Source organism: Triturus cristatus, chromosome 1_2, assembly GCF_964204655.1.
Source record: "Triturus cristatus chromosome 1_2, aTriCri1.1, whole genome shotgun sequence".
NCBI lineage: Eukaryota > Metazoa > Chordata > Amphibia > Caudata > Salamandridae > Triturus > Triturus cristatus.
Window position 1 is genome coordinate 561,425,549 of NC_140580.1, and position 19,346 is coordinate 561,444,894.

Sequence of the window (19,346 nt, forward strand, 5' to 3'; positions counted from 1 at the left end):
TTCGTGCCCTAGTGCACAGATTTTTGTACAAAGACCATTATGTTCGATTTCACATGTTAATATAAGCATCTTCTGTGATAATTACATTTACAGCCTTGAGAAAGTTACATTACGTAACGAAACATGTGTCGGCTGTTCTGGATTGTTTCCTCGATGGGGTGGCGACGTCTGACTCTCCTCCCCCCACGGGGTTTTTGTGTGTCTCCGAAGGACTAGATGTGTATATTGGGTCATTACTGTGTACATTGTGTTTTTCAAATTAAACAATGGAATACTGAGAATGGCTTTCTTAATTGTGTATAATTGATTAATCACTTTGTACATTGTGCATAGCAAATGAGAATTTTCTGTCATCGTCATTAAGAGCTGATAATTGTTTATAATTTTCTTTTTTTGAAACAAGTTATGACTTATTAAATTACATGAATATTAATGAGAAAAATATGTTGGGACATTACTGTTTTATGGATTACAAAAGTGTCAAAGTACATTAATGGTTGGTAGTTCAGGGGACAGCAATGACCATTTGTATAGTTACTTAGGGTTGTATGTGATCTAACCTAGAAAATATTTGGCTGACATTGCCACCTTAACGATAGAGTGCAGGGGTAGTACCCAGTAAAAGAAAACAACCAAGAGAGTATGTATTATAGCAGCGAGGTTATGAGGTCACGGTACCATTCAGACACCCACATATGCTCAAGGAGCTGCCATTAATCCACAGACTATTAATGCAATAATGGCGTGTTTCCCAACGAAACAAAATCCAATTTTGGATTAGCCAAGAAAACATATCGGCTAGATGTGGTGTATCCTCATTGCACCCCATAATATTAACACAGAATAAAGAACATGTTCCTCCTGAAGAGGATGGTACCACATCCAGAGGTGGAAGGCATAGGGAAAAATATTTACCACCTTGAATACCATCACATATTGCATACCCTCAATTCCTGTACTGCCTGAGGTCCTCAAGCAAATATAGGAGGGGCATGGAGTGTCACCTGCAGTGGCTCTACGCATGAAATCAATGGGTAAATCAAACACAAAAGAACTAGGAGGTCTCTTGTATAAGGTCTATTGGAAAGCATATTCCCATCTTGCTGCCATCTCCTGCCCTGTACGGACAATCTGTTTCTGGAAGATTCCTTCACCTTTCTTAAATCTTCCATCTGCACATCTCACACTTCATCTCTTTCCTGTTTCAGCTCTCTTTTTCACACTCTCCTGCATGAACTCATCTACGCACACAATCCACCCACTCACATGTAAGCACAGCATTTTCTTTTACTTCCGTTCTGTCAATATTTCAGCAAATGAATACCTCCATCACACACTTTTGCAAAGAATCACAGTTAACACATCTGACCATTGCCCTGTATGCTCTGCAGAGAGCCAAAGGAAGGTGTTATCATGTATTCTGAACCCTATTATGACCCAATGGCCGATACTGTGAGAAACTCACACTGCCTTTGGCCTGAACTCCAGAGCCATCAACGATGACTTGTTATAAACACCAACCCACAATCTGAACTCACACAGACACCTAGAGGTGACTCGGTACACAGTACGCACTATACAAGAATAATATGATACAGGAAAGAAACTACAGAAAAACAACATTGTGGAAAAAACAAATATTTTGAGGGAACGCAAGATTAGGTAACCATATAACATGTAAACAAACTACATGGCTTAACTTTTTTACAGTTATTGTTCAGAAATTGATCACGGTTTTTGCTTGCAAAGTTAAGGGCGTAAATAGAGAGCTAGTAAGGAGCCTGTTTCAATGTCGGTTTGTTATTACTGTTGGGTCTGATACAGGCCCCATTGCCACATGATCTGTGATCTAGCAAGATGTCCAAATCCTATGTGTGCTCCTAGTTTGTCTCCCTGGTCTCTGCTTGTGTGTGATGAAATTAATGGGTAACATTGATACAGTAGCTTAAGTTGTTCTTGGAAATATGAAGGATCAGGAAGAAGGTGATCTAACAAAAATTATCAATCTAGTTTGTTTCCATGGGAAGAGACTTCTCAGCACAAAACCACAGAACCCCCAGTTAAAACCTAGTGATCCAAAGGAAAATTAATGGGAGACTCATAGATCCCAGAAGCTGAGTGCAAACCCCCAAACTGGATTTCAGAAAAAGAAAGCCCAATTCCATCAAAGAGATAAAGAACACGGAGGGCATAATTTGAGAGATGGGAAAGAAATTAGGGCTGGGGAGGGCTCAATCCTCTGATGAGCATTATTCTCATGCTTCATATGATAGTAGAGATAAGAGACTAGAGTCAATAGAGGGGGCCATTCTTCTCACAGAACTGACAAGTAGCCAATATATCCGCATGGGAGAGAGAGCACTGGTGGATCAGGATTACGTAAACCACACTTTCAAAATAAGATGGTAGCTGCTCCCAGGAGACTGGTTGGCTCGCAGAAAGAGGTTCCTGTTGATGATTAGGTAATGGGCAATAGGTGTCCTAAACAGCGTAACGATAATAGCAATAGCCCACCTGAAGTTCAAGTTCCTCCTGAACGTAGAAGGGACTAACAACTTTGTTCAGGTAGAAACACTGGATGAGCATTTGAATGAACTGGATTTGGTATACAAATTTGAATTAAAATTGGTGATACAAATGGCATGAGCATGACACAGAAGTAAAGAAGGCTGTTGTAAAAATGCAGTTGCACTTGGGATTACTTTGCATAATGAACCACAGGTCTAAAAGTAATTGCCGAATAAACCAGAAACCAAACAAAATCTCAAGTAGATTGTGGATGAATTGCAAGATCAGGAAACCATCATCTGTTTCCCATCGACAATTAACACCATGAATTTTACCATTATTGAAACCAGATCAGCCTTGGAGTTAGTTATGGAATATCAGAATTTCAATCAACAATGTCCTACAAATGCTGTGATCTGATAGAGACTTCTAGCCGCAGATTTCTTACGTTTGAATTTCCCAAGTGTCAGAATAGATCCGGGAAGATTGTTTCGTGAGCAGTACCCATGTGTGCTGGTAGGTGGCATCCATTGGCTCCATGTGCGCCGTCTGCATCATCCGTATTGGAAGGGACGTCTGCGACACCTATATAGGTTCCACCTAGGTGCTCTGACGTCCATTCTTTTCTTTCTGCGCCAGCCAGCGCTTATCAGTCACTGTTTGACTGGATTTTTTTGATGTTTTGTTGACTTCTTTTGAGGTATTTTCTTCCTGATGTGTTAGTGATTTCATCTAGGAAGACCGGATTCAAGCCCTGCAGCGCCTGTCAGCCGCCGATATCGGTGACTTACCAGCACCTTGTCTGCCTGTGGTGTTTGGAGCGAGACCACTACACAGTTGTGTTCTGATTGCCACGTCATGAATCCAAATGCTTTGAGGGAGTGGTACCTAAAGCTCATGGTGACCCAGCATGCGACTCTGTGACAGTGGAGGTCTCAGTCACGTGGAAGGTCCTGGGAGCATTCGCGGAGCCCAAAGTCCTCTTTGTCCCACTCCAAGCCCTTGTGACATTCATGCAAAAGGCACAGGAAGAAGAGTAAGAAGTTGAAGAGGTCTTAGACTTCTCATCGTCTGTAGGCTGATGAGATGAGGAAGTGTCGGCATTTGAGGCCTGGCTCTGTGGTAGAGCCTGCGCCTGGGCTGACTCCGCGTCTCCCCGACTTTCCTGGACCTGGAGCAATCCCTGGCCAACTTAGTTTTATGAGGCCATGTGCCTCCTATTTGGGTAGCCCAACCCATCTGGCCCGCCTTCAGGTCCTGCAAGTTCGAGAAGGCCCCATCTGGTTCCGCACCGGTGGCTCCACCCCTGGCTCCAGTGAGCTCCCTTGGATCCATCCCTGGATCCAGACTGGTGCCAGTCGTCCCATCTCGACCTTCCCTGACTCTGGCCCGATGCTGCCTCCCCATCCTGATAACCGACTCCAACACGGAGCTGGAGGGGTGTCGCCTGATGCTGCATCTGAAGCCGGCTGGAACTGCACTTCCTAGATTGGAGACTGAGCCCTGTTTCCTTGGGTTAGAACTCAAGTAGGGATAGGAGGGGTCGCTGGACTGTGAAGAATACCAACCATAGGAAGAGAACCCTAATATGCACTGGTTTGAGGAATTAGGTGAAGCCAGTGGACTGGATACTTCTCCAGATACTGGTGGCTTTCTGCCCCTACTGTGGCTATGGAGGAGGGTGCTTCCTACAGAATGGAGGTGTGGAGGGTGGCTAAGGTCTGTGACTTTCAGTTGCCTCCAGTGGCAGTCAAGACCAACATCTTGACAAAGGTGCTGCAACTGGGAGTCTCTTCATCTGAAACCCTACTCAATGATGCCCTCACTGACGTCCTGTCTGAGACCTGGTCCAAACCCATCAAAGGGGCTCTGGTGACTAGTACGATCGGCTGCTGCCATCTCCCTGCGACAGGGACCAAAACTTCCTCACCCAACGCCCTATCCCATAGAGCTTGATGGTCCAAGCCGCAACTTTCCAGGGCGCATTCCCTACCGCTCCCCCAGACTGGGAATCCAAAAGGCTGGACTCTTTGGGGGAAGAAAATGTTTTCTTCTGCCAGCCTAGCATGCGGTCTGTGAACACTACATGCCTTTTGGGCCGCTACTCCCACACTCTGTAGGATACAGTTGTGCAAGTGCTACCACAGATCCCTACTTTCACTAGATACGGTGGTATGGGTAATAGGTGAAAGGCGCCTGTAGGTAATTCCACCAGGTATTCAAAAAAATATTATATTAGTGACGGTGCTCAAGGGTTAGAGAGAACCACCTGCCTCCCTCAGTTATTGTGGCAAAAGCAACAAAGAGTCATCAAGTATGTACCCAAGCACACGTAAAATTTCAGTTTAAAGTTTGCGAATTAGATCACACATGAAACACAATAAATCAATCTTTGGTTTCTTTTCTTGTTTCTCTCTTCTTTTTAATTAGTCTCCAAGTTTTCCGTTTGGAAAGTAGTTCCCAAGCCAACACGTGTTTCGTCGCCTCAGTATGATTGTACATGCGACTTGTTCACGGCTGAACACTTTCGCTGTATTACGGTTTATAGCACGGCGATAATTCCAAGCCACACTAATCCTGTGGCGTGAGGGGATTCATAGTAAGGACTGTAAAGTCGGTATCACGAAAACTTCAATTTAGCAATCGTGGTCTCCAATCTGTGGACTGTAAAGATGTGTTATCGAAAGACACAGCCTCCTCCTCACGCCGGACTCTGGAGTCTGGCGTGAGGAGGAGGCTGCGTCTTTCGATAAAGAAAATAAACCAAATATTGATTTATTGTGTTTCATGTGTGATCTAATTCGCAAACTTTAAACTGAAATTTTACGTGTGCTTGGGTACATACTTGCTACCACAGATCCCGTTGGCAACAGCCTGAGAGAGGACGCAGAAAAGTTCACAATTCGCTGTGAATTGAACATGACTGACTCACTCTGCAGACTGGCTTTTCAGGGGATGTTCAAGCTTCTCTTATGGGCATGTCCTTTGATGGCACCCGTCTCTTCAGAAACGAGGCAGATTTGGCACTCCTTGGGCCTCTTGGCATCTCCATGTCACCCTGAATCTGCCTTTCGCTCCTATCGTGGCTACAGAAGGGGCTTCCAACTGTGCCTATTTTCTCTGAGCCGCACCTGCTCCTCAGCCTTTGCGTGGGCAAAGGGGCGGTACCCACAGACCTTATGGGTCTTGTACAGCCACCACCCTCCTGGCAGCTGCAGCCTCCTAGCCCTCCTAATCTACCCCTTTATGACTATGGCATCCAGTTGGCATAAGATTTGTCATCACCTGCCCCACTGGCAGTCCATAAAATCAAACAGGTGGATCTTGCAGATTGTCCAAAGGGGCTACTCCCTCCCCTTCATGACTACCCCTACCACCATGCCACGATCTTACGATCGACTGACATAAGATCATTTGTCCCTGCCCTGCGAGTAAGTCATGGTTCTCTTGGCCAGGGGAGCCATAGAGAGAGTCCCGGTGCCAGAAGTAGGCTGTGGCTGCTATTCCTGCTACTTTCTGGTCCACAAAATGTACAAAAGGCTTTGCCCCATAGTATATCTATGAGCCCTCAACATCTTCCTGAAAAAGATTACATTCAAGAGCCTCTTGCAGAGCGCCTATTTTCACATTCCCCTCCTGCCTGCCCACCAGCGCTAGCTGCAGTTTACGGTAGGCCATGAGCACTTTCAATTCACTGTGCTCTCCTTTGGCCTTACCAGCACGCCTTTGGTGTATAGCAATGTGATGGCAGTGGTTGCAGCTCATCTGAGGAGAGCAGGGTGTCAGTCTTCCCCCTATCTCGACGACTGGCTATTGAAGGCAGGCTCGCCACAGGTTGTCATCTCCTACCTCCAGTCTACAGCGAACCTCCTGAAATCTCGCTAGGGTTCACCGTCTACGTGCCAAAGTCATACTTGGCTCCCTCTCAGACGCTCCCTGTCATCAGGGCTGTTCTGCATACAGTGCAGTTTCGGGCTTATCCTCCCAAGTGGCGAGTCATGTATATTCAGGCTATGATACTAATGTTTCAGCCTCTATCCTGGATTTCAGCGAGGCAGACTCTGAGACTGTTGAGACTCATGGCCTCCTGCATCCTGCTTGTGACACATGCCCGATGTCATATGCAAGCTTTATGTTGGGACTTGAAGTTTCAATGGGCATAGCATCAGGGGAACCTCTCCAACATAGTCCAGATCTGGGAGTAAACTGCAAAGGACCTATAGTGGTGGATTACGAACCACAATTGGGTTAGTGGCAAAGCCCTCTCCCTTCCCGTCAAGTTCTGACATGGCTGGAACAGCAGGGCATATCCCTGAAGGTTCAACACCTGGCAGGTTCACTGAACGCCAGGGCAGACAAACTCAGCCATCAATTCCTAGCGGATCACGAATGATATCTCCATCTGAAGGTGGCGCAAGGTCTCTTTTAGCAGTGTGGAGATCCTTCGTTATATCTGTTCGCCTCCGAGAATGTGCAATATTACCAGATTTGTGCGCTGGAGTTTCCTAGGCGGAGCTTGCTGAGACGCTTTTCGTCTTGTGGCGCTCAGGCCACCTGCATTCCTTTCCATCGATACCATTCCTGCCCAGAGTTCTTAGGAAGATTAGGAACAACCGAGTCCAAGTCATTATTGTGGCTCTGGCCTGGGCATGGAGAGTCTCGTATCTTGAGCTTCTGAACATGGCATCGATCCTCCAATCAAGGTGGCCCTTCAGGAGGACCCTTTCTCACAGCAGTGGGGAAGGGTCCTCCTCCCAAATCTACCTACTATCTGCCTTCTTGCATGGAGATTGAGCAGCTACAGTTGACAGCTTTCGACCTTCCACCCGAAGTCTGTAATGTCATTCCCGCAGCCAAGCGTCCCTCCACCAAGACAGTATACGCCTGCCGTTGAAAGACATTTGTGGCGTGGTGTGCAAAAAAATCCATTGATCCCATTTCTGCTCCCCTTTCTGAAGTCTTGCTCTATATTCTTTCCCTTGCCCAGCAGGGCTTTGCTCTGGGCACCCTTAAGGGATAGGTTTCTGCCTTGTCTGCCTGCTTTCGGCTACCTGATGAACCCTCCTTGTTTAAATCCCTTATTGTACATTGTACATAGGTTTTTGAAAGGTCTCATACACCTTTTCCCCATTTGCCATTCTTATGCCTTTGTGGGACATTAATTTGGTTCTCACTTTTTTATGTGTGCTTCTTTTGAGCCTCTCCACTCAGGCTTCCAACACTAAAAACAGCCTACCAGTTGGCAATTACATCTGCCCGTAGAGTGAGTGAGCTGCATGCCTTATCATCTAAGCAACCTTAGCTTTCAGCTTTCAGTTTATCCTGACAAATTGGTGCTTCACAAAAGGACCTCCTTTCTGCCAAAAGGGGTCATCCCATTTCATGTAGGGTAATCCATCAACCTGCCTACCTTCTATGCTCCTCCAAACACCTCTAAAGAAGATGAGTGACCTCACAATCTGGACCCAAAAAGAGTGTTGTCGTTCTACCTTAACAGCACGCAAGAGTTCTGTATGGACGACCAACTCTTCGTGGGATATGTTGGTGCAAAGAATGGGGTTAGAGGGTGGTTTTTACCACATAATTTAGTACAGAAATGTGCTATCTAAAATAACAAAACACACATATGAAATGCAGGAGTCAAGAGTGGCACTATTTATTCAAACAATTTAGACAAGAAATGTCAAAGACACATCATTAATCAAAAATAACACTATGCAATCTAGTAAGTTACAAGTTAATCAAAAACACTTTGTGTTACCTTTCGGAAGCTTTAAGGTGGAAGCTCCTTATAAGGCTATTGTTTATTTTAAGCTCTGTAGCTATTTTAGTTTCCAAAGCTGTGGAAAGTTCCAGTTGGCCCCCACTCCTAGCCCATTTTGTTCTGTCAGATGCATCCTGCATCTTCTTGATGTTTAGAAAGATGTACACGTAGAGGAAAGGGGTTAGAAGATTTGTTCATCAGCAAGACAGTGACCTGAGGTTATTGGCCTTCATAGGATAGATACATCTGAGGTTACAGAAGGGTGTGAGGCCTACTGCCTCTGTAGACGCTCAAGACAGTGTGGACAATTTTAGCACTACCCTGTCTATGGGCTGGCAGGGACATTTGAGAATATCATGCTTCATATGTGGGCAGAATGGGCTTGGGGCACTATATGGTTAAACTAGACCCTGCTTCAATATTTGGGCAGTGCAGAAGTGAACCATCACTTGCTGGGCCATGCTCTGCATCAAAATCTGCTGTACACTAGCCAAGAAGCCACCCCCTGAAGGCTTTCCAGCTCGTTCCACCAGACCTAAAGCTACGACCACTGCATTAGCACAGGGCGTTCCAGTCCTGGACATCTGCTAGGCAGCAAAGTGGGCTTCGCTGCTCAGTCAGGTCCGTAGGGATGGGCACTTTGCCCTTTTGGTCTTGCAGGGCTTCCTTACGTGAATTTGGTTCTCAGACCCACCACCGGGGATGGTATTGCTTGGGCATCTATTCAAAGGTAAGGAATCTGCTGCTAGAAGTCTCTATCAGATGAACAAGTTACATACCTTTGCTAACGCCTTATCTGGCAGTGACTATATCTAGCCACAGATTCCTTACTGCCCCACCCATCCTCCCCTCTCTGCTGACAGATTTGTAGGGTCAGGGCTGGTCCCTTTCAGGCTCCTAGTTTATCCAGACCAGTGTCCTTGTTCTTCATGGTTCCGCGCTTCTGGCGTGGAAAGTAGAGAAAAGTAACTGACGTCAGCTCGCCTCAATGGCACCTATACAGGTGCCATGGATGTCACTTCTGGTGGAGACAACGACACATGCAGAGCTGATTGACGTCACCTACCAGCATGTAGGGGTACTGCTCACAAAAAGATATTTCGGATCCAGTTTGACGCCGGGGAAATTCAAAGGTAAGGACTCAGTGGCTAGATATAGTCTTTAACAGATAAGGCGTTACCAAAGGTAAGTAACTTGTCCAATAATGTCACAGTACTGGATTAATCACACAACTCTCATGTAAAAAATACAGAGCCACAATAGACATAGCAAATTGGTTGTTTACTGAATTTATAGCCTCTCAATTATATTACTTAACCTCAATTACATTCAGGAGGTGGGAGGAGAACAGTATGGCTTTACAAGTTTACTTTATAAAAATAGCCCAAAGGTTTTCTCAACTTGAATAAATGAGTTATTGCAAAATCATTTGAGTGTTGTGTCTTTTGTCGCTTATGTTGGTGACAAACACTTCAACATTGATGAACTGGATGGACACCTTAAACATGTAGACCAGTTAATCACAAAGCTTTTGGGGCAGGTTAGAAATTGAATTAAAAAAAATCCAAAACATGCTTCTTGATTATAAGCCTCCTAGTTCATGACTTAACCACAGAAAGAAAGGGGCTTTTCTAAATTTTGGGCAGAGATATCTTCAGGGTTCTCCAGAGAGGCTTAAACCCTTTTCACAGTTGATTGCCCCACTGTTCACAGGGCAGTTCTGGACAGAAGAGCACATTCAAAACCTTACAAACTTGGAAAAGGGTATGATTCCAACTTCACATTTGCAACCATGCATCAACTAACTCAGTTATGTTAATATATATATTCCTGCAGTGATGGACAGACTACACCGATTGTGTATAAATCATATTTATCTTATGCAGCAGAGAATAGTTGTACTACAATTGTGGAACACTTCTACCATCTCTGGATGCTGCTACTAAAGGGCGTATACCAACTGTTCTTGCTTTACATGTGCACTGGATGCAGTGGGCTTCAAGACAAGGTGACACAGATGTACAATTTGAATATGATACAACATTAAAAATGCAGGAATTCTTACAAGATCAACAGATGTTATTTCTAAACCCATTACATGCATATTGTAATATTTTCTACATGGCTAGATCAGCACAGTCCATGGTAGGCTCTTACCAGCTGACCTCTGCAGCCTATTCAGCTGTGCATGGAGTCTTCGAAGATTCAAAATTTAAAATAAAGCATTTACATGTGAAGGCCTTAGGTGATTCAAATGCATAAATAACAGACTGAAATGCTGTCCTCCTAGCTTTGAAGAAAGCTAACAATTCATTTCCATACTATATAGTATCTGACCCCTCATTCTGCGTTGAAGAACGTAGATTTAAAACATTATGAACTTATTGGTTACAAAGACTGACTGGAAAGTCATGAGCATCAAACCATTCTTGGCACGGATTGTTGGCTTCAAAAGACCTCTGCAGCTGGTGGAAGTTCAGCACATGCTGGCCCACCAGGGTAAAGGATTTCACTCTAAAGGCAATTCTGATGGCAATAAATCTGCAAAATCAACAGTAGTGGTGCCAATGCAAAACAATAGCTATTACCAGGATGCATATAAAAATCGAACCTAGAATATTCTCAGCAGTCCAGTCATCACAAAAAAAAGAAGCCCCACCACCTAGATTTCCAGAGAAGTACGACTGTTTCTGGGACAAGATGGACTCCCTAGAGTCTCTTCCAAAAATCAGTGATCCAGATTTACCCAGTCAATTCAACCAACCAAATTTGATTAAAGCAGACCATGAAGGAGTAGGCTTCACGCATGCAGGATTTTGTTATACTGCACACTTTTCAGGAGCATTAGAGGTTGCCTTTTGTGCCCAATCAAATTAGGCAATATGAAATTTGCTTGCAAACACTTCCGGATACACTAACCATGTTTGTCCTGATCAAAGATTTTACCTTATTTGTTTTTAATCCTTTAAGTCACAATCCACCACGGGAGTATACATCTAAAGCCCCTAGACCACAGTGGAGGCACCGTAGAGACTAACAAAGCATTAGGCTATAGCCAAATAGCAGGTTCAGTTCATGGCCAGTTGGCACTGGACAGTTGCAGGAAAGTCCTTTTGTACGTTCTGTCCTTGTAGCTTTAATAGTAGGTCAGGCTTATGATACTTCAAGTTCACTTCTTTGTCCTGGGTAGAAGTGGGAGAGCAGGTCTAATCTTCTAGGATCTTCTCATGTCTCAGACAGCTACTTTAGGCCTTTTCTGATCTTCCACAGGTTCAGGGGTGTTTTGAAGTGGCTGTTTGGAGATGCCACATTTATGCCTGGCACAATCTAGTGGGTGGTAATGACTCCTTAGCCTTCCCTAAACAATGGGGTAAAAGTTCCTCAGAGCCAACCCTATCCACTTAGGGCATTTTCAAAATGGCAGACCTATTTGGCAACACTAAGTTTTGACTCTGAAGCCTGTGTGTGTGAGGAGTGTACTATAGTAATCTTAGTGTTCCCCCATATCTAACACTAAAATCCAGTTTGGGACAACTCTAACCACAATACACTCTGAGACAGAAGTCTAGTAGTACAAAGCAGGGTTTTCAAGGAACCACAGAATGGATACACAAGAATTGTGTTGGCATCCTCTTCTCATGATTTGAAGTGTGCCCCAAGTGTTATATATAAAACTCCAGGAGACCCGTCAACCAGAAAATGACACTCTAGCAGGATTTGACACTGTAATGTCAAAGAGGATGTTCACAGTCCCACCCTGCATATTCTAGCCGGTTCTGAAGAGTCATCTCTGCCCATTCAGGTTAGACAATTGTTTCGTCCTGGGAGGTATTTCACACCCATTCATGCCTATTCAAATGCTAATTACTGGTTGTCAGAAGTGGGAGAGCAACTGTGCCTCGAGGTTTTAGGCAGGGGAAATGTAACTTTCTTAAAGTACTTTTTGTTTATTTTATTTAAAAAAATCAATCCAACTTTAACATTGAATTGGATGTTTAATACCTATTAGAAAGTTAATTCATTATTTTTCTAACTGTTTCCTTACTGAAATGTGCATTAATTAATGTACAAATATATCTCAGTGTTTTCCTATGGAACAGCTAGCCTGGCTACAGTGAGCGTAGCTTTTGTGGCCTTTTCACTGTAAGGACATGTTTAACATTAAATTTGTACATGTTCTACTTCTAAATACCATGCACCCTGCCTTCTTGGGAATAAGGCCTACATAGCGGTGACTTATAAATATTTAAAAGAGAGGTTTTGCTCTGTTAAAAAGGGCATTTTGACAGGCCAAATTTGCAGTTTAAAACTGTAACAGCCAGACTAAAAATGGTATGTCTGGAGTTATGTTTGCACTGTCACTGTAGTGAGTGGCACAATGATTATTGCAGTCCACTAGTTACATTTAACTTACAGGCCCTGGGTACACTTTGTACCATATCTTCAGAACTCATAGCTAAGTTAAATATGCCAATTAGGGACATGCCAATATCATCATGTTGAAAGGTGCAGAGACACTTTGTCACTGGTTAGCAGTTGTAAAGTACATAGAGTTATACAGCCAGCAAAAATATAAGGTCCCGCAAAAGGCAAAAGATCCTGGGTGACTCTGCAGATAGGGCTGATTTCCTACATCGATTAATTCCCATTGTTTGACTAAGTCCTTCCGAACTGTAACTTAAGCTCATTCCATATCATCCCCAGAATGAATTGGGGAGCAGATATCCTGGGGAAGGCATTGGATGTATCTGTAATTGAAGTGAGGACCAGGCCGTGCTGATACCGTTAGAATCCAAAGCTACGGGAATATATGCCAGTCCCACAGTTTATATAGACCAAGCAAACTATATAGGAACTCAGTTAAAATTACAACAGATGACAATCGGAGAGAAAAAAAAGAAAACTATTTTAATATAAAAACAGAGACTGCCATCTATACAGAATAATCAAGGGGGCAGTCAGAGACTGATTGGAGTCTGGATCGGAGCACTACCTTAATTGAGCACCGCAATAACACAGTGGTGCCAAATAGATATGGATAGGTATCCATAAACCAGTGAGTTGACCAAAATGTGCCTGTTACTGAGTGCGTTGGCACCGGTTTAAAAGAAATATTTGGCTTTTTTTTTGTTTTTTTGTTTTTTTTTAACGGAAAGGAGAAAAGGGAATCACATGTTTGTCCTGAGGAAGGTAGTCAGATTGATTTTATCCACCGAAACGTGTCGACGCTGAGAAATCTGTTAAATTTGTTCAAGACAGTAAAAGACTCAAAAGATGGAAAATTAATTCCTTTGTGTTGTGCTGTCTTTGTCTGCAAATTAACATTTAAATGACAAATTTAAGGGTCTGATAATATTCCTTTCCAAGGGGGGGTTGGGATTTTTGCAAAAGTACTATGTTCATTTTGTGTCCTAATGTATATTGAATTATACTGTTTTTAAGTATATGTTTTTAGCATATTAATGTGAGAATTTTTACTAAATATATTTTTATAAGTGCCTTAACATCCTGAGTTGGTGTGTTACCTGGCGAAATAGTTGATGACTGCACAAAACAGGTGTGGATATTTGTGTGTGTATGATTGGGAATATCTTAAAAGAGAAAATTGATATTTGACTTTTGAGTCTATTGGCGCCCTGTCCCTTTTGAGTAGCGGAGCCCCTCTCCTTGTCTTCAATGTATCTGTCAGATGCCTTAACTCCGAGTTGGGCAAACTCTGTGCTGGGAAAAGAACTTTTAAGACATATTCCTCATAATCAGGGCAACTGGCACGTTTCACAACCACAGATTATGTGTTTCACTGTAGGGAACAGACATGATTTTGGACTCATTGTAGGCCTTTGTAGGCCTTTGTTTCAATCCTCCTGATTTGGGGGGTGAGAAGATAGCACAAGGCCATGATTGCTGTAGTGGCCCTAGTGGCAAGCAAGCATCTGTGCTGAATTGCCTGAAAATGTAATAATAATAATCCATGCTTAAGAACAATGAGTGAAGGGATGTGATAATTTCTTTCTGTGATTATCCTTGAGGGGTGAGGTCTCTGGGATCATAATTTCAAAAGGGCACGAGGTTCCAATTTCAGACATTTTATCAGAGAATTCTGGATTACGTGATGGATCGGTGGGCAGGCCCGAGTTTTATGCCCAGGTGGGTGTCCAGGATTCCTCCACCCCCGTGTGTATTCACGTAGGTGACTGAGTCTGTCTGAGTGAATTAGACCGAATGGAAATGGCATGTTGATCTTTAATGTGGTGCAGGATTGAATTTTGTATTGTGTAAAAATTTGCGAGTATGGGAGGGTTCTTTTGCCAAAACATTGTCGGGAAAACATGTTAATTGAATACAACACTAAAAAATGTCAAATAAAAATGGGGTCTGATGTTGTCATCTGACTTTTTTTCTGTTGGGAGGCACTGCTACCTGACACATCAGAGCCTTTCTCCTGCCTGTAGTCTGCTATTGTGCCAGTCCAGTCTGGAAATAATATCTAATCATTTTACTTTTATTTTAGTAGGCTTTCTTTTTGCCTTGGTTAATTTTTTGTAATTGTAAAATGTGGTTATATAGCGCTTACTACCCCCTTTGAGACCTTTTTCAGAAATGTTCATACTAATATCGCATTCGTGCCCTACTACTTGTAGATGTTTTGTCTCTGTCACCTGACGGGTAGTTTATAAAAAAAAAAAAGTGTTTAAAAAATAATTTATTTTGATTACTTACTTTGTTACATCGGCCCATTCCTCGCCCCATGTTTTGCTGGTCACTCCTGGGCAAGGGCTACTGGGGCACAAATGGATTTACTGGAGTCGAAGTGCTGTTTTAACACTGCCTCAAACTTGTCATCTCCCTGAAACCCTCTGCTGTTAACAGCAGTTTCCAAGGATGGACAGCTTATTTTGTAGACTTTGAACTTTTATGAGACACTCATGATGTGTCTCCTACCTCCTCTTTTATGTTTTAAATTATAGCGGCACTCGAACTGTATAATTGTGTAAAATTGTCTGCGGCAATAATCTTTTTCTCCTGTTAGTCGATTCTGTGTGTGGTTTGTTTTATCAGTAATGAGGTCCTGCCCGATGCAAACACGGTCTAATTTGCACAGCTTCTTATTCTGGAAGAGATGTGACTTGAAGATTAATGCCCCTTTGCATCTTGTGTCTGCTTCTCATTTTAGCTCAGTGTATTTAATGATAAGTAAATTATATAGGACTTGTATAGGACATTTCACCCTTATTAGTGATTCCAAAGTGGTTCACCAACACATGTTTTATTACCTAATCACAATTGGTGCTCATGCTCATTTGATCTACCATGGAAAGATGAAAGGCAGAGTCGACCTTCATGGGATTTGAAGTTGTGACCTTCAAGTTTGCATAGATCTTACATGGTGAGCATTAGTAAGAGCTGTTTCCCAGCAATTTATCTGCCGGCTATTTCCAAGAAACCCATTTCTAAAACGATTGGTATTTGTAAGACATGGATTGAAGATGCATCTATTTAGCAAATGTTTTAGGTGAGTTATTTCCAAACTACCTCGAAACTACATCCTCCATGGGATATTTGAGTATGGCAGTAAAAGCAGATTGATACCTGGAAGCAAAGATTTTTAGCTGCATGTGTTTTTTTAACAATGTATGTTTGTGATTTTATTTAGTGCGATCGTAGCACCAGGTCTTTAGTGTACATTAAAATATATAGATAGATATATATAGAGAGAGAGCTCATTGTATTTTGTTTTAGGCTTCAAAACTGGAACATCCTTACACCAAGCAGTATATTTATTTTTTGTAATTGGGTTTTTTACACTATAAAACATCAACTGCTTGCAGTTAGTCCAATGACGTCACACAGTGGGCAGTCCCACATGAACGTTTTAGCATGGATATCAAAGATGGCAAATAAACGTCCGCCGGGGCAGCCCATCACAATACATCAGGATACGTCTAATCGGGCATAAATTGGGTCCTACGGGTTACATTTCAATACTGGTTTATTGTTACACTTTGTACCGGGCAAATCATCCAGGAATGGCACCATAGAGAAAATTAAATCTCACAGTTTGACAATATATTCTTACACTTCTCTCTCAGATCACAGGTCTGCAGCCAGTATATAACCACTCTACACCTAGTCAGCAATAAACACCACGTGTAGGAATTTCATTTCATTTGTCTTTTCCTTTGCTTCTTGTACATTGCCAGGAAACAATGTTTAATGTGATACTATACAACATTGCCAACTACTCCTTGCATCTCCTGTACGTCTTCACAATATTCCTCAATTATCTATCATAACCATAAAATATGTATATAAACTGCATCTAAATTACAAGCCCTTGGAAACATGCCTTGCTGATTTGGGTACATCTGAGTCCTTCTTGGGGCTAGATAGGGTCTATGCAGGAGCATAAACTGTACTAGCTCAAATCTGTTGTTTCCGATGCTTTTTTCACCTGCAAGATTGAATGCAGCCGTTCAGCATCTGTCAAAAATCAATTACATTCTTCCTCCCGTTAGCCCCACTCCGGCCCACTGGTTAGTATTTGCTCAATTCTCCTCACAGTATGGATATGGCATGGTGACTCAATGAGGAGCCCAGTACCTCTCTCCCAAGACCCTAGAATCTGACGGCCGCAGGAGGAACTCTGGCCAGGTTAATCTAGCTGCACAAGCTAGTTGTATAGAAATTAACAATTGCCCCCGATCTACTCCCAACTGTGCCTGCGTCTCATGTAACACGAGGAACAAACCTCTTTCAAACATGTGACCCATATTAAAGCAAACCTCTGTACTCCCTGCCTGCAATCTCAACTCAGAGAAGAAGAGTAAGCACCAAGCAGTATAACGTTATATAATAAAAGGAAAACGCATAAAAAACAAATACCACAAATTTTAAGTTGAAATAGTTTAATTTAGAAATATTTCCTATTGAAAACTATTGAATGTAAAAAAAAAAAACGTTTATTAGTCAATTAAAAACATAAACATTGTTAAAATATGCAATGGGCATTACAGCCAATAAAAACCAATGGACAAACACACAATAATAACATAAAATACATGTCCATCTCCCCTTGCCCAAATTGCCTCTGTTGCTGTGAGCCTAAAGTGCCTATCATATATAAAGTGCTAAACGGCCTCCCTTCGCAGGCCTACCTGATAGTTACCCCCAGAGTGCCAAAAAAGCGCATAAAGAGGCCAGATGGATTAAATGTGAGCAGTATCTTGACTAAGTTAACCAGTCAAGTAAACCCATAAAAATGCTGAGATGCTTGACAAAGCTTTTAATATAACTGAAGCCCGCACAATGCACTGGGGTTTATGGCATCCTGGGAGCGCATAAAGTGCCGGGTGCAAGCTGTAAACGTTGTCTTAAGTACGCTAACTGATCAAGTAAACACAAAGTGCTGAAAGGCTTATATAGTGACTAAAATGCAATTGGTGGTCACGTAACGCGCCTCCACCAATTCAACTGATCCCTGTTCATTAGTGTAGGCATTCCTTTTCCTACAAATCCTAACTGGTCACAACCCCCAGTATATAAAACCACTGAAGACCAAATGCCTATAGGTTTAAGCTTTGCCACGTACCCCTGAAACAGAAGGGTGGGATAGGGTCTATATAAAGCCTATGTTTCCCTAGCAGCCTGCCCTTTCTAGAAGCCCTTTGGAGAACCTATCTTAACATAGCGCTATGTCCCCAGGGTAAGCAAAATGTTCTCTTTAACAATGTTCTTAAAAATGTCCAGGAATTGCACCAGGCCGATGTTAAGCATTGTGTTCCGTGGATCCAGTGATTCTCTTACCGCCGACCTGCATGACCTAATCCCCAATGATTTAAACTTCTTTAGCAGGGCCCTCTGCAGGTGGTCCGCAAATGCATAGGCTGTGCAGCAGTGACTCATTTGACTGGAGTCACAAGCGATATTCCGTATCCCCCCGTTGGTGTTTTTCCTGCCATTTTGGTATAAAGTCCAGTGTGGGGAATCTCCCCCAAACTCGACTACATACATTTATGTTTGATCTTCAGGGAGTAGGTTGCCTCCAAAAGACGGATGTCCTTTTGGTCGTCGTAAGAGTTCAGCACAAGCCACCCATGTGAGCATTTGGCTACTGCTCCTTTGTCCTCTAGCCAGCTTTCCAACTTGATACTTTCATTTACCATCCTTCTGAATACTTAGGCGGTTGTGTCTAAAGATCTGCCTGCCTCACGCACAAAGCCCTCCACACAGGGAAAACCGCCTACCTGGCCTCCAAACTCACGAAGGCCGGTCAGACAAGGAGCCTCAGGAGCTCCAATACTCTACTCCTCATCCTGCAGAAAACCCGCAAACAAAAAAACGCAGCCAGATCGTTCTCTGGAAATGCGCCCAAAATATGGAACTCCATCCCAGTTCATATCAGGACTGTCCCCTCCTTCCTAAAATTCAAAAGGCAGCTCAAAGACCTCTACCTCAATCGTACCTTCCCAAATGGATAGATTGCAACCAAATCTCACAGCGTGCACATTACTGCACTATGACACTTTATAACCAAGACCTCCACCTCATACCTAGCCTGACTCCTCCCCACTATCTCCCTGGATCGGAAGTATGCGCGGTTTGAACTACTGTGCTCACTATTACGAGACTATGTAACTTTCCCTCTATCGTTATACAACGCGCAAAGTCCTCTACTGCTCCCTGTGGCTTCCGGTGCACTACTGCTATATGTGTTTTCCTCTTTACAAAATGTTGTAAAGCGCTCGTATACCTTCGGGTCTGGCTAGCGCTATATAAAACTCCTTAATAAATACATTTAAAAAAAGTTCACCCAGCCCAATTTTTTTATATACTATCGTCAAGGTCTTTTTTTATAATCACCTTTTCCTCTTTGGAAGGTAATTTCAGACCATACCAAGCTGGCTAGCGAGTCCTTGACGGTAGATCTCAACTTGTCGCAGCATTTGACAAATGCTCCAGGCCTGGCCATGGTCTGCTAAGTAAGCGAGATCTCCAGCCTGACTTGGGCAGGCAATGCTGATCTTGGCAGCCGGAAAACATTTTTGTAGGTTTTTATTATGATTTTATCCAGCAG

The 19,346-nt window shown here is 43.1% G+C and overlaps 1 protein-coding gene across 1 annotated transcript in view; it reads left to right on the forward strand.

Annotated features, from left to right (window-relative positions):
* Window positions 1–19,346, forward strand: part of FBXW4 (F-box and WD repeat domain containing 4) — a 609,765-nt gene that overhangs the window by 290,795 nt on the left and 299,624 nt on the right. The gene's annotated exons all lie outside the window — the stretch shown is intronic.